This window comes from Cervus canadensis, chromosome 1 (genome assembly GCF_019320065.1).
Source record: "Cervus canadensis isolate Bull #8, Minnesota chromosome 1, ASM1932006v1, whole genome shotgun sequence".
Classification (NCBI taxonomy): Eukaryota; Metazoa; Chordata; class Mammalia; order Artiodactyla; family Cervidae; genus Cervus; species Cervus canadensis.
In genome coordinates, this window is record NC_057386.1 from 20250451 (window position 1) to 20262953 (window position 12503).

The window sequence follows — 12503 nt, forward strand, 5'->3', positions numbered from 1 at the left end:
GACTGGCACACTGGTCTCGGCCATAGCCGAGTGCCCTGTGGCACCTGAATACACCGTCTGTTCAGAAGAAGAGACGCACAGCCTTTTGGGGTCGTCTCTGACTCACTCTCAGATTCTGATTGGGCTGCTTGAGGATCGAACCTGCCGCCTTGGCCTCATTAGGGCTGTGAGGTGCTTGATTGAACTGGACACACACACACACACACACACACACACACACTCAGACTCAGACACACACCCAGGCAAGCATGTCCACCTACAGTAACCCATAGACATCACTGTGCATGGTAGTGCATCCCTCATCACTGTTCCACGTGCAATCATGGCTATGGATCCCCCCCATGGACCCACTCTGACATGTGGGCTCTGCCAATCCCTCGCCTTCACCACGGTTCACATTCTCTCTCCCCTATCAGTGACTTTTCATTTCACCTTGGGTGACCCGCCAGCTCCAGTGGCCAGGGCTTGGCTTACTTGAGGGTGGCTGGGGGCCAGATGCCTGCAGGGGTTCAGTGCTGGGGACAGGAGGCAGCCGTGCCGCCCTCCTGGGACTCCCGGCAAACCCCACCGGGCTCAACAATCGGCCCCTCTGCTCCCCCGAGGCTGGAAGGGAGTGTCTCCGGGTCCCCGTGCAGTTCTGGGAGCCTCTCAGCCTGTAAGCGTGTCTGTCCGTGTGTCCCGTGTGCCCTCGGGGCGGCCCTCCCCGCCCCCCCCCCCCGCTCTTATGTCTGTCATTTTCTGCCTGTCTCTGAGTCTCTTTTTCGGTGTCTTTATTCCTCTTCCCTTTTCTCTGTGTATCTGTCTCTGTCTGTCTCAGTCTCTTTCTTTTTCTGTGTGTCTCTGCCCTTCCATCTGTCTCTCTGCCATGCACACACGTCTCCTCACTCTGCTGGTCCCTCACCTCTGTGTCTCTGATGGTGGCGGCGTCTCACTAGTTCATCTTTCAGTATCTGTTGGTCTCTGCCTCTCCCCATCTCTGCCTCTAAGTCTGGGTCTGTGTCTCTCCAACCTCTGTTACTCTCCTGAGGCGTCCCAGGGGAACGGGGAAGCCGAATGTCTCCGACTGCAGAATAAGGTGACAAAGCTTCCCCGGGCACTGCCATCACCTCTGGCCCCTCCATCTGTCAGGAGAGAGGAGGACTATCAGGTTCCTGGAAGGACCCCGGGGCTGGTCCACCTGCCCTGGCACCTCTGCGGAAAACTTGAGAATGGTGGGCTTTGGTTCCTGACTGAAATATTCAGTGTTTTCTTCTGCCACAGGGCCCAGGGTCACAGGCCTGGCAGCAGGGCTGGGGGTTCAGAGTGTTGAGGGGGAGAGCCCTTGTCTGTGACCTTGAGCCAAGGGAAAGGTATTGGGGACGAGGAGTCTTCCTCAGAGGGAGGCTGATGTGATGCTTTTCTTTTTCCTCGAAGCAGCCAAGCTCAACGTACCCACCCCAGGCTCCAGCTTCCAGATCCAAACCACCGCTGTGCTCCCCGCCCTGTTCCAGACATTTCTGCCAACTGCCCCAGGGCCTCGGGACCTTGTTCAAACAGCCTCCTTGCCCTGTCCCCCGGCCTCCTCACTTCAAGGGGCGTCTCCTCGCTGCCACGTCTCTGGTACAGGAGCAGCTATGTTGGCTGTTTGTTTATCTGACTCAAGTTTCCTCGGGTGGGGTGAGGACCAATTCCATAGGTGCTTTTTTCCCCTCTGCAGATGCCCAGACCAGAGACCAGACCGACCCTGCGGTGCCCCCACTGCCCTCACTGCCCTCCCCCAGACCCCCTTCAGCCTCTCCTACCTCCCCAGGCCCCACGCATCTCCACCCTCCTGATCTCAGATCTGTTGACCCCTACATCTGATGCCAACAACCCCCTCCCACTGGCCAGGCAGGAGACAAAGCTATGACACCGCCCCGACCCCCGTCCCTCACCTAGGGCAGGGGAAATACTCTGAGAAAGTGTTGGGAATTGGAACCCATGAGTTCTCTGGGTGTTCCCAAAGAGAAATACGTGGGATGTGGTCTTCAGAAAGTGGGAGAAGTCTGCCTGCGTGCCTACCCACCCTCGTTGGCTAAGCTTGGAGCCCAGTGGTAGAATGAGACTTCAGGAAAGGATTAATTCTCTAATGGGTTTTGGGACCCCTCCCAGGATTCATCCCAGAATGATCTCCCTGACTTTGCATGACAACGTACTATGTACAGAACCGCTGCGTCCTGCCTGATGAAACCTGGAGAGGTCATAAAATCCCTAATCCATGCAGAGTCTGGACTTGACCCCAGTCTCCTCATTCCTCACAGCTAGGCCTCCTCCCAGAATGGAGCCAGAGCTGCTCTGTGGGCAACAAGGAGCCCAGGCTGCCTTGACTCTCCCTGCATCTCGCCCTTACCCACGCCTCCTCCATCTCCACCTTCTGCGATGGAGACGTCTGGTCCCCACCCATGTCTCCAGCAGGGAAGGGAGTGTAGGGGCCCGAGTCTTGTGACCTCGTTCTGAGATCTGTTGTCCTAGTTAGCAGCTTCCCGAGGGGAGAGGGACACCAGAACCTTTCAGAGATGCTTGCATACCATCTGGGTGCTAATTGGGAATGGGAACGTCCCTAGTTGAGGCCAGGGACAGCTATTCCGGGGCCACAGGATGGGGTGTGGGGGTGGAGAGGCCAGAGGGGGGATCAGAAATTTCCCCAAATAGCCTGGCCAGCAGCCAAATGTGGGAGCTAGGCCCGGGGGAGGGGGCCACACAGCCCAGCTGGGCAGGGGGGAGCAGGCAGCTGGCCAGTTGACACATGGTCTTGAACCTCAAGCTGGGCAAGGGACAGAAATGAAGAAGGACTGGTACCGTCCCCTCTTTTTTTGCTAAAATGGACTTCTCTGCAACTTGTGGTGGAAGATTGTGTCCCTGCCCTGTCTCTTTAACTCTCCCATGCCTTTGGAAGCCCTAACCCATCCCCCAGCCCCTCAATCAGGTGACACTGATTTATTCATTCATTCAACAAATATTTATTGGGACTTCCCTGGTGGTCTAGTGGTTAAGACTCCGCACTTCCATTGCAGGGGGGCACAGATTTGATCCCTGGTTGGGGAACTGAGATCCCTCAAGCCAAAAACACAAACAAACAAAAACCCCACAAATATTTATTGAGCACCTACCGTGGGTTGTATTTTCTAGGTCCTGCCCTGGGAATTCAAAGAGGAATAAGATGAGGGGTAGGGGAGCAGGGACAAGAGAGCATACAGGAAGGCAGGCAGGGCATCGACCTTAAAGAGGGGGAGGAGGGAAGGCCTCTCATGGTATTTCAGCATCAGCTATGAGAGGGAGAGGTAGGAGCCAGGAGGAAAACAGAGCTGCAGGCAGAGAACAGGTCTTGAGATCCTCTGAGGTGAGGGAGAGCTTCCTATGCTCTGGGAAGAGAAAGAGTCAGTGTGGCCGTAGCAAAGTCTCATAGCAAGGCAGGGAGGGGCACAAAAACAGATCCGAGGGGCACGGGATATTTCGACCTGGACATTTTGACCCCAGGGATGTTTTGAATGCAAACATTCGAAACCAAAACATACCAACACTGAAGACTTCTTCAGAAAGTACTTTCCCGTTTCAACTCTGTTCATCCAATTTAATTCCTTCATCAGATTTTTCCATTTTTTTCCCCTTTATGGTAGAAACAAATTTCCTTTTTTTTTTTTTCATTCTATTTTAACTTTATTGAAATTATTTTCACCGGCATCAATTCTGTATAGATTTTGCAGCCGAGAATTGATTCGCTGATCAATTTCACAGTGATTAAAGGCCCCCAACCCTGCTCTCCACCATTGTGTGAGTGACTGGGTAACTCCTCCAATTTTGGAAGATTCGAATGTAAACAGAGATTTGTGTTCAAGATTGGATTCTTGTGTCCACTTTAGCCAACAACAAGTTTTCTTGTATCTGGTTCTAGCTATTACCAGTGTTACTTATACCAGCCAAAGTCTTAGGCGGAGAGTTGCATTTATGTCTCAGTTAATCTGTGGGTAGGATCATGGATTGCAGAGAAGAAGGGTTTTGGGGAGGCGGGTAGGAGCCAGATCTCCTAAAGTAAGAGAAGCCCTTGGAGGTTTTAGGCAGGAGAGTGACATGTTCAGATTTGCCTTTTAAAAAGTCTCCTCTAGGGAATTCCCTGGTGGCCCAGTCGTTAAGACTGGGCTATTTGACTGCTGAGGCCCAGGTTCAATCTCTGGTCAGGGAACTAAGATCCCGCAAGATGCATGATGCTACCAATCAATCAATCAATCAAATAAAAAAGCTCCTCTGGCCATGTGGAGGAGGACTGGGAGGGTAGTGGAGGCAGGGAGGCTGATGAGGAGGCTGTTGTGCCAATCCAGATGGTAAAGAGAAGTGAACAGCTTGAAGACAGGTTAGGGAGATAGAAAGACAGGGTGATCCCATCTTGCTTCCTGGATCCCAGCACAACCCTACCTACTCCCTCAGAATACCCTCCGTGTCATTTCTCACACCTCAGCTCCTGCCCTCTCTTCCTCTGAGGTCCTAGATACCCCAGAGTTCGGTCACTTGAAGTTTGCACAGGGTGGAGACCAAGAACTGGGGTGTTTTCCCTGGGGCTCTCTCCCAGTCTGTCTCCTGGCTGAATGTGGTGAGGGAGGGTCAGGGATGCCCTGCTGAAGTTGGGGTTCGGGGATGGAATAGCCCTCAGATCCACCCACCCAGAGCACGTGGCTGGAACAGCCAGGGAGACCACAGACTTGGCCATGAAACAGACCCAGACACAAGGCACTTGTCTGATCCGTGGCTCTGAGCTCTGGGTGTGACCCTGGGCAGGGGTACAAAGGAGTCTCTGTCAGTGCGGGGCACGGAGCCCACCTGGGCCAGGCCAGGCGCTGGAGGAGTGAGGAGGTGGGCCTTGGGGTGTTCGAAGAGAGAAAGCTTGAAGTCACTGACCTGAGGTTTGGGTGTCATCTGGGGCAAGTCACTTCCTGTCCTTGACCTGTCTGCTCACCTGTAAAATAGAATCTGAATCCCAGCGTCCCAGAACTAGCTGCATTGTCAGGACTGACTTTGTTGACAAAGCTTCACCTTCCTGGAATCGTGTATTTTTAAATATTATTTAACAAGCACACATACTGATCACCAGGTACCTGTTCCCTAAACACTGCGAAAACATTGACTCATTTAATCCCTGTGAAAACCCTCTAGGAAAGATACTATTTTATCCTTGAATCTGCCTGCAACATGAGAAGACCCATCCTTGGGTCGGGAAGATCCCCTGTAGAAGGGCATGGCTACCCACGCTAGTATTCTTGCTGGAGAATTGTCCATGGAGAATTCCATGGACAGAGGAGCCTGCGGGGCTACAGTCCATGGGGTTGCAAAGAGTTGGACACGACTGAGCAACTAACACTACAGATGGGGAAATTGTGGCACAGAGGTGGCCAAGGTCACACAGTTGGGAAGCGGCAGGAGTAGGACTTGAACCTAGTGTGGGGATGTACCTATACTATGCTGTTTCCCTACAGGAAGGGGTGAGTATCCCTTAGGCCAGGGAGCCCAAGCACAGGGTGGGGGACCCAATTCTTCATCAGGGATGGAAGGGGATTCAGGAACACCTCTGCCTTGGGGCGCATAACCATGCAATGTCTCCCCTCTCAGGGCCTGGCCCCTAGGACAGGGCTATGAGTGATCAGAGACCCAGGACAGGAGAAGAGGGTGGAACGGGGAGTTACAGGAGCAAGTCACAACCCTGCCACCTTTGGCCCCGTTGTGGGAGCAGCTGTGACCAGCAGAGGCTGGGGTAGGTTTGGTATGCCTTCAGCTAGGACTAGTCATACCTGTGGGGTGCCGGACTTGGAGCCACGTGGTTGGAGGAAGGCCAGGGTCTGGCTGGACATAAAGCATGGACATAGAACGGAGTCCGGGGGCTTCCGCCAAGGGGCTGAGGATGCTGGAGAAACAGAGCCCAAGTCCACAGCGTCAGGACTTTCAGTCTTCATGGAAAGCCTATGAGCACAGCGGAACCTGACTAAAAAAGGAGGCAGGGCTTACCAGGTTGAGGTCAAAGAAGCCGGTAGCTTACATCCTAAACAGCAGGTGGTCCAGTGTGGGCGTGGCTCAGGATTGGACGTGGAGTGCTGTGAGTGCCAAGCTCTGAGCTGGTACTTACTCTTCCAGACACATCTCTAGGCCTGTCTGCTCTTCGGAATCACCTGGATGCTTGTCAAAAAGACAGACACCAAGCCTCACTCCAGATTCTGAATCTGAATCGCAGGGATGAGGGCCCAGCCCAGGATGCCTGACAAGCTCCCCGGTGATGCTCATCTAGCCAGGCACTTGGGAAAACTGCCGGGCGATGGCTTCTCACCCTTGGCTGTGCATCAGAACCACCTGGGCAGAACTGAAAATTCCTGGTGCCCAGGCTGCATCCTGGACAAATTCCATCAGAATCTCTGGGGAGGAGTCCCATCATTTTCAAAGCTGACCAGGTGATTCCAGTGAGCGGCCATAGTTGAGTATCTCTGAGCAGCCCTGACCCTCGTCTCAGGCAGCTCTGGGCTGAACTGTGCCATCCTCAGAGAGTCCTTCCCTGGCTACTTGTTCTCCCTGACATTGTGTGTTTATCCACTTATTGACCTGACCATCCTCCTAGATTGCAAGCTCCATGAGGGCCCCTTAAGACTTTTGTTCACTGCTGCATCCCCTAGGCATAGAATGGAGGGCCTAACATACAGAAGGTGTTCAATGGGTGTTTATTGAGTGAATTTATCGAGTCCCTCCTCTGTGCCAGGCCCAAAGGGAGATACTCTCCATATATCATCTCGATTTTCCCAACAACTCCACAAGGTAGATACTTTTGTACCCATTTTACAGATCAGAGAGATGAAGTGACTTGCCCAAGGTCTGACGGCTCCCGAACCCAGGCTCTGTCCTGGGCCCTGAACTGCCTCCCAGCCAAGGGCTTTGGGCAGCCCCTGCTGTGGGAAGCAGCCTGACAGCCTGGAGGCTGAACGGAGGGCCTGGGGGACCTGGGGCATGTTGACTCAGCCCATCCCCAGGGCGTTTCTTGGAAGCTCTCTGCTGGTTTTGAAAGGCCTCCTTCATGGCCTGCAACGGCCGTGTGCTTCCACCCACCCGACTGATTTGAGAGGAGGACTCCTTGATGCGGTCGGCAGCTGCTCCCTGGCCAGCAAGATGGACCATGGCCATCCCACCATCTCCCTCAGCCAGTGTGCTCGGAGGCTCTCCCCTCCCTCCTGCCCCAGGTGACCCCGGATTCCCAGGGTCATTCTCAGTCCCCCCCCTGCCTTCATTCTTCTGAGGTTAGCATGCATTAGGTTCAGTTACTTATACTGAGGAAGAGGGAAAGACCTCAAGGTCCAGGGAGGTGGGAGAACTCTGCTGGACAAACTAACCAAAGAAAAGCATCAGGAAATGAAGGGTGGGTTGGGGAAACTCAAAGATCTAAATTTCCTTAGGGTTGATCCTGGCTGGTAGTCAGGGCCTCTCCTGGCCTTTTCTGAATGCAGCTCTTTAAGTAGGAAGGAGGGTAGCCAAGGTCTCAGTGAGGACCCCTGGGCCCTCAGCCATTCCTTCTCTTCCATGGGGCAGTATGAGCAAGTCCCCCCCAGTAAGCTGACTGCCTTCTATCCTGCTGCTGTTGCAATGAATATTCTTGGGAGGGGGCCACCCCTGCTGTGGACACCCCAGCCCCCAGCCTCCTCTCCTCCTGCTCCAGCCTCTCCTACAAGACCCAGGTAGCTTTGCTCAGCTGGGTGAGGAGGTTGAAATAATTTCCTTTGTGTTGGCAACGAACACAAGTTGGATATAACTCTGGACTAGGGAAGACTGGGGACGAGCTGGCAGCCTTGAGCGGAGCATGATGGGCAGGAGGGGAGGGGTCTAGTCTGGATATGCAGACAGGCACCATGTGTTGGGAGAGGAGATTATTTGTGAGGTTTCAGGGGTCCCACCCAGGCCCGTTTGTCTTTCCTCTCTTTTTGCCCATTCGTTTCCATTGCACAACTGTGGGGAAGTTCTTTCTGCAGTCTTACCACTGTCCCTCCTGCTTTAACCAACAATGTCACCCCCTCACATCATAATGACTCTTTATAGCCTGCAAGGTGTTTTCTATTTGTTATCTTATTTAATCTTCTCAGTTGTCAGCCTTGGGTTAGGGGAGTTATTAGTTATTGTTAGCCCCATTTCATTGATCAGGAAACTGAGATGTCGGGAAAATGGCCATGTTCCCAGTCACAGGTCAGTAAGTGGCAGAGTTATATGTAAGTGCTTGTTACTCTGGTTTTCATGAGGCACCCCTCCCCAAATTACTCTTACAGACACACACATACCCTAAACCCCCAGCTCCTCACTCTTCCATGTCACCACAATTCAGAAGTAGCCCAGGCCTGAAAAGGTCATGCTGTCCATGCCCCTGCCTCTAGGCCAGTGCAGTGGAGCCTCCATGGGGCCCGTATCTGGAGCTCATCCGGCTATGGTCCAGGAGAGGGTGATGGTGGCAAAGGCGGGGGAGTCGAGGGTGTCAGCTGCTGCTGCTTCTTTTTGAGCAAAGACTTTTAAAGGTTAATGTGATAATCTCATCCTGATTACTGCAAACAGAGGACCTCATGCTCATCCAAGAATCTATTACTAGTCATGCAGGAGAAGAGGGGAGACTGCGCGGGGCCCACCCCGCCTCCCCACCGCCATCCTCACGCATGTTGCGGGGGGCCGAGCTTTTCGGTTTTATGTTTTGTTTTTAGTGGAAAGAGGTATTTCTAGATTGTGGTAAGGATGCTTTGGGTCTCCCTACTTCAAGACCTGGACCAAGGGATCCCAATCCTTCCCTTTTACGTCTAAGTTACTGTTCTAGGAGGGGCTGCTGGTGGGTCTGGATGCAAGGCCAGAGGTCACAGAAAATCAGGGACCTGGGAGGTCATCACACACCCCCACCCCATCTTCCCTGCTGGGCAACCAAGGCCGGTTGCTGTTGTCCCACATCACACCTGCCCAGAAGTAAACCAATTAGCACAGTGTCTGGTTCTGTGTTCCCAGCGCCTGTCTCATTATTTGGGGATTTATGCCTCGGTCACCGTGAAGGACGACTGTCCCGGTTTCCACTGGGGGGAGCCCGGCCAGCCATAGAGCCCAGCGGGCAGCAGGAGGTGGTGCTGTCCTGCTTGGGGGCAGGATGGGGATTTAATTTCAGGGGGATTTGCAAGCAGTGGGGAGCCGCCCTGGGCACATGGTGGCTTCGGGCTATTTTAGGAGGCAAAAGGCTGGCCCTGTGGGGGGAGGGCTCTCAGCCTTTAGTGATTCTGCCCTTTTGGTGGGAATGGGGAGGACCTGGGATGGAGGAAGCAAGCCCACCTGAGGTCGGGGCTTCTCCCACCTTCCTGAAACTCAGGGCCCCAGAATGAGTCTGTACTTCCAACCCCGGGTGGGGCAGTGGGCAGAACACAAGCTGCTGACCAAGTAGGGGTCTTTGGCTCCTCTCCTGAGCCCCTCTGTTGTAGGCTTTCTAACTGGGGCCCTTGGTGTTATTAGAAGGAACAACTAATAAATATAGCCATCTCATAGCTTTGTGATAGGAATTATATTTACCGAGCACTTAGGGAAGGCCCCACGCACAGGGAAAAGGGCACAAGCTTAAGGCCAGACACACCCGGCTCCCGTTCTGTATGGGTCACTTCCAAGCTGGTAATGTGGGTTATGTAAGTCCTTTCACCTCTCTGAGCCCCAGTGCCCTGTCTCTAAAGCAAGGACCATAATGCCTCATTAATGACCCTGTGTTATTAACTGGGCACAAATTATGTCAGGCACACTGCAGGGATGATCTCTCATCACCCTCTGCCATGTTATGATGTGTTAATTATCCTGTTTTACAAATAAGGAAACTGAAGCTCAGAGAGGGAAAGGAACTTGCCGCGGCCCACACAGCCAGAGCAAGGAAACTGATCCGTTTTCTGTACCCACAGTGAGGGTTGGTTCATTCCTTAAATCCAGCAATATGTGTTGGTTGCCTTTGATGTGCTGGCACTGTTTTGGGCTGGGGACTTATCACGGACCAAACAGAGGAAATGGAGGGACTTCCCTGGTGGTCGAGTGGCTAAGACCCTGCACTCCCAGTGCAGGGGCCAGGGTTCGATCCCTGTTCAGGGAACTAGATCCCGTATGCCACAACTAAAAGTTCCCACATGCCACAACGAAGAACAAAGATTCTGTGTGCCCCCCTCCACAAGCAGCCAAATAATAAATATTTTTTAAAAAACACAGAGGAAGAGGAGATAATGGGATGAGACTGAGCAGCAGGGAGAACTGAGTCGGCCAGTTAGAGACACAGTGGCTTTATTTAGGCTGAGAATTATTTTCTGATGGCGTTGTCCGGGGAGGGTGATAACTAGGGGATGGAGCCCCTCCTTGGAAGATGCCAGGTGGGAAAGGGAGCGCCAGCACCCCAGCACCTCCAGCTGTCAGGACTAGGAAAAGGGTTTCCGTGTGGTCTTCCTCCTCACCCCACATTTATAGGAAAAAAGTCTGGGTGTGCTGGGATAAGGCACCATGAAATGAGGGAAGAAGGCCTAGTGTTTAGAGTCAACCAGATGGGGTTCAGTTTCACCCCTTTCCAGCTGTGTGACCTGGGGCAGGTAAACTAACCTCTCAGAGCCTCCCTTTCCTTATCTTAAAAAAAAAAATGTATTTATTTTTGGCTGTGCTGGATCTTCGTTGGTGTACACGAGGGTTTTTCTCTAGTTGTGACAAGCAGGGGCTACTCTTCGTTGCGGTGCGTGGCCTTCTTATTGCTTGCGGAGCACAGACTCTAAGTGGGCGGGCCTCAGTAGCTGTGGCACATGGACTTAGTTGCTCCTCAGCATGTGGGATCTCCCCGGACCAGGGATCGAACCCGTGTTTCCCCCATCGGCAGGCGGATTCTTTACCACTAGGCCGCTAGGGAAGCCCCCTTTTCTTATCTTTATAGTGGAGAGAGGAATGCTGACTTTTCAGGGCTATTTGAGAGGAGAAAATGGATCAATAAAGCTGTGGGAAGGGGCTGGAAAACAGAAGGCTCACGGCTAGGAGTTGTGCTGTGTGTGTGTGTGTGTGTGTGCGCGTGTGCAGGGTCGGAGTTCGGGGGTGTGTTATCCTGGTGTATCTAGGTGAAGCCACGTCTTTGTGGTGGCACTCAGCTGGCACCTGTGCTTCTGTTGAATGATTTCAGCAGGCCGGGCGGCACAGGAGAGCCAGCAAGCCTAAACACAGGGTCTGGTGCTCACACTGCTAGAAATCGCTCTCTGGGTGGCTAGGTGGGGAGGCTGAGCTCGCCAGCAATGACATGAAAATAAATGAGGTTTCATGAAGCCTCGGCTCTCTGTAGAGCTGACTCGGAAGTGCAGAAAAATTAACAGTGGGCAGCATTAATAGAGGACAGGATAGAGGGTGGGGGGAGGTTATTCTCTCCCTGGCTCTGTCCTAAGGAGGTCATTGAAAGCCTAAATATATTTAAGAGGGATATGAGTGGGATCATAAAACCTCTGGAGACAAGTTTTATTGAGTTGAGTGGTTCAAGTCACTTGGTTCACCATGCAGGGTACTGAGCAGAAGGAAATGAATAAAGGCCCAGAACTAGCACCCTCAGCACAGTGGCGTAGCCTGGGCAAGGTCTGGGGGACACAGTTCAATACAGCATGATAAGTGCAGTGTTCGGGTCCCATACAAGATGCCCTAGGAGCATGTAGGAGGGGCTTCCTGGAGGAGGTGGCCATGTCAGGGGAAGAACAGCTGAGGGAAATGGGACTCCTTCACTGAGCGGAGAGATCCCTGAAGAAGACGCTGCCAGCCAAGTTCAGCTGGCTGTGGAAGGTGGGGTGGGCTTTTTCTGCATTACCAGGGAGCAGATCTGGGCTTCCCTGGTGGCTCAGCTGGCAAGGAATCCGTTTGCAACGTGGGAGACCTGGGTTCGATCCTTGAGTTGGGAAGATCCCCTGGAGGAGGGAACAACTATCCACTCCAGTATTCTGGCCTGGAGAATTCCATGGACTGTATAGTCCGTGGGGTCGCAAAGAGTCGGACATGACTGAGTGACTTTCACTAAACTACTAGGGAGCAGATCTAGAACCCGTGCATAGGCATTACAGGAAAGCAACTTTCAGCTCCCATACTGATGCGCTTTCTATCCTTGAGACCCTCCATCAATGGGATGGGCCGTCTCGTGAAGCAGTGAGTGCCCCGTCGTCAGCACGTTCAAGCAAAGGCCAGAGGGTAATCATCGGGGACAAATTACAAAGGGACAGGATGACCTCTAAGATCCCTTCCAGGTCTGAGCAACTGCATGCAGTTTGCCATGGGCAGACACAGGTTGTGGACCATGACAGAGAGAGATGTGATTGGATCAAGTTAGAGGGTGAGTGTGTTGGGGTGCACTTGCCAGCTACTGTCATGTGACTGTCAGCTCCACTCTGCGCTTATTGGTTTTTGAGTAGCCCCTTCACTGAGATACGTCACATACCATACGATTTGCCCATTTAAAGTGGACACTTTAATGTGGC

General features: G+C 53.0%; 1 protein-coding gene across 7 annotated transcripts in view; it reads left to right on the top strand.

The window, feature by feature from the left end:
- The window catches only part of LOC122441684 (zinc finger protein 385C), a 56872-nt gene that overhangs the window by 3314 nt on the left and 41055 nt on the right, over nucleotides 1-12503 (top strand). For 2 of the 7 annotated variants that reach the window (XM_043468630.1, XM_043468639.1), the window contains exon 1: nucleotides 1520-1599. The exons of 3 other annotated variants lie outside the window; for them this stretch is intronic. The gene's annotated coding sequence lies outside the window, so the exon portion shown is untranslated. Of the gene's footprint in view, nucleotides 1-1517; nucleotides 1600-12503 lie in introns of those variants that run through there. 2 more of the 7 variants (XM_043468648.1, XM_043468620.1) reach the window with 2 other exon arrangements.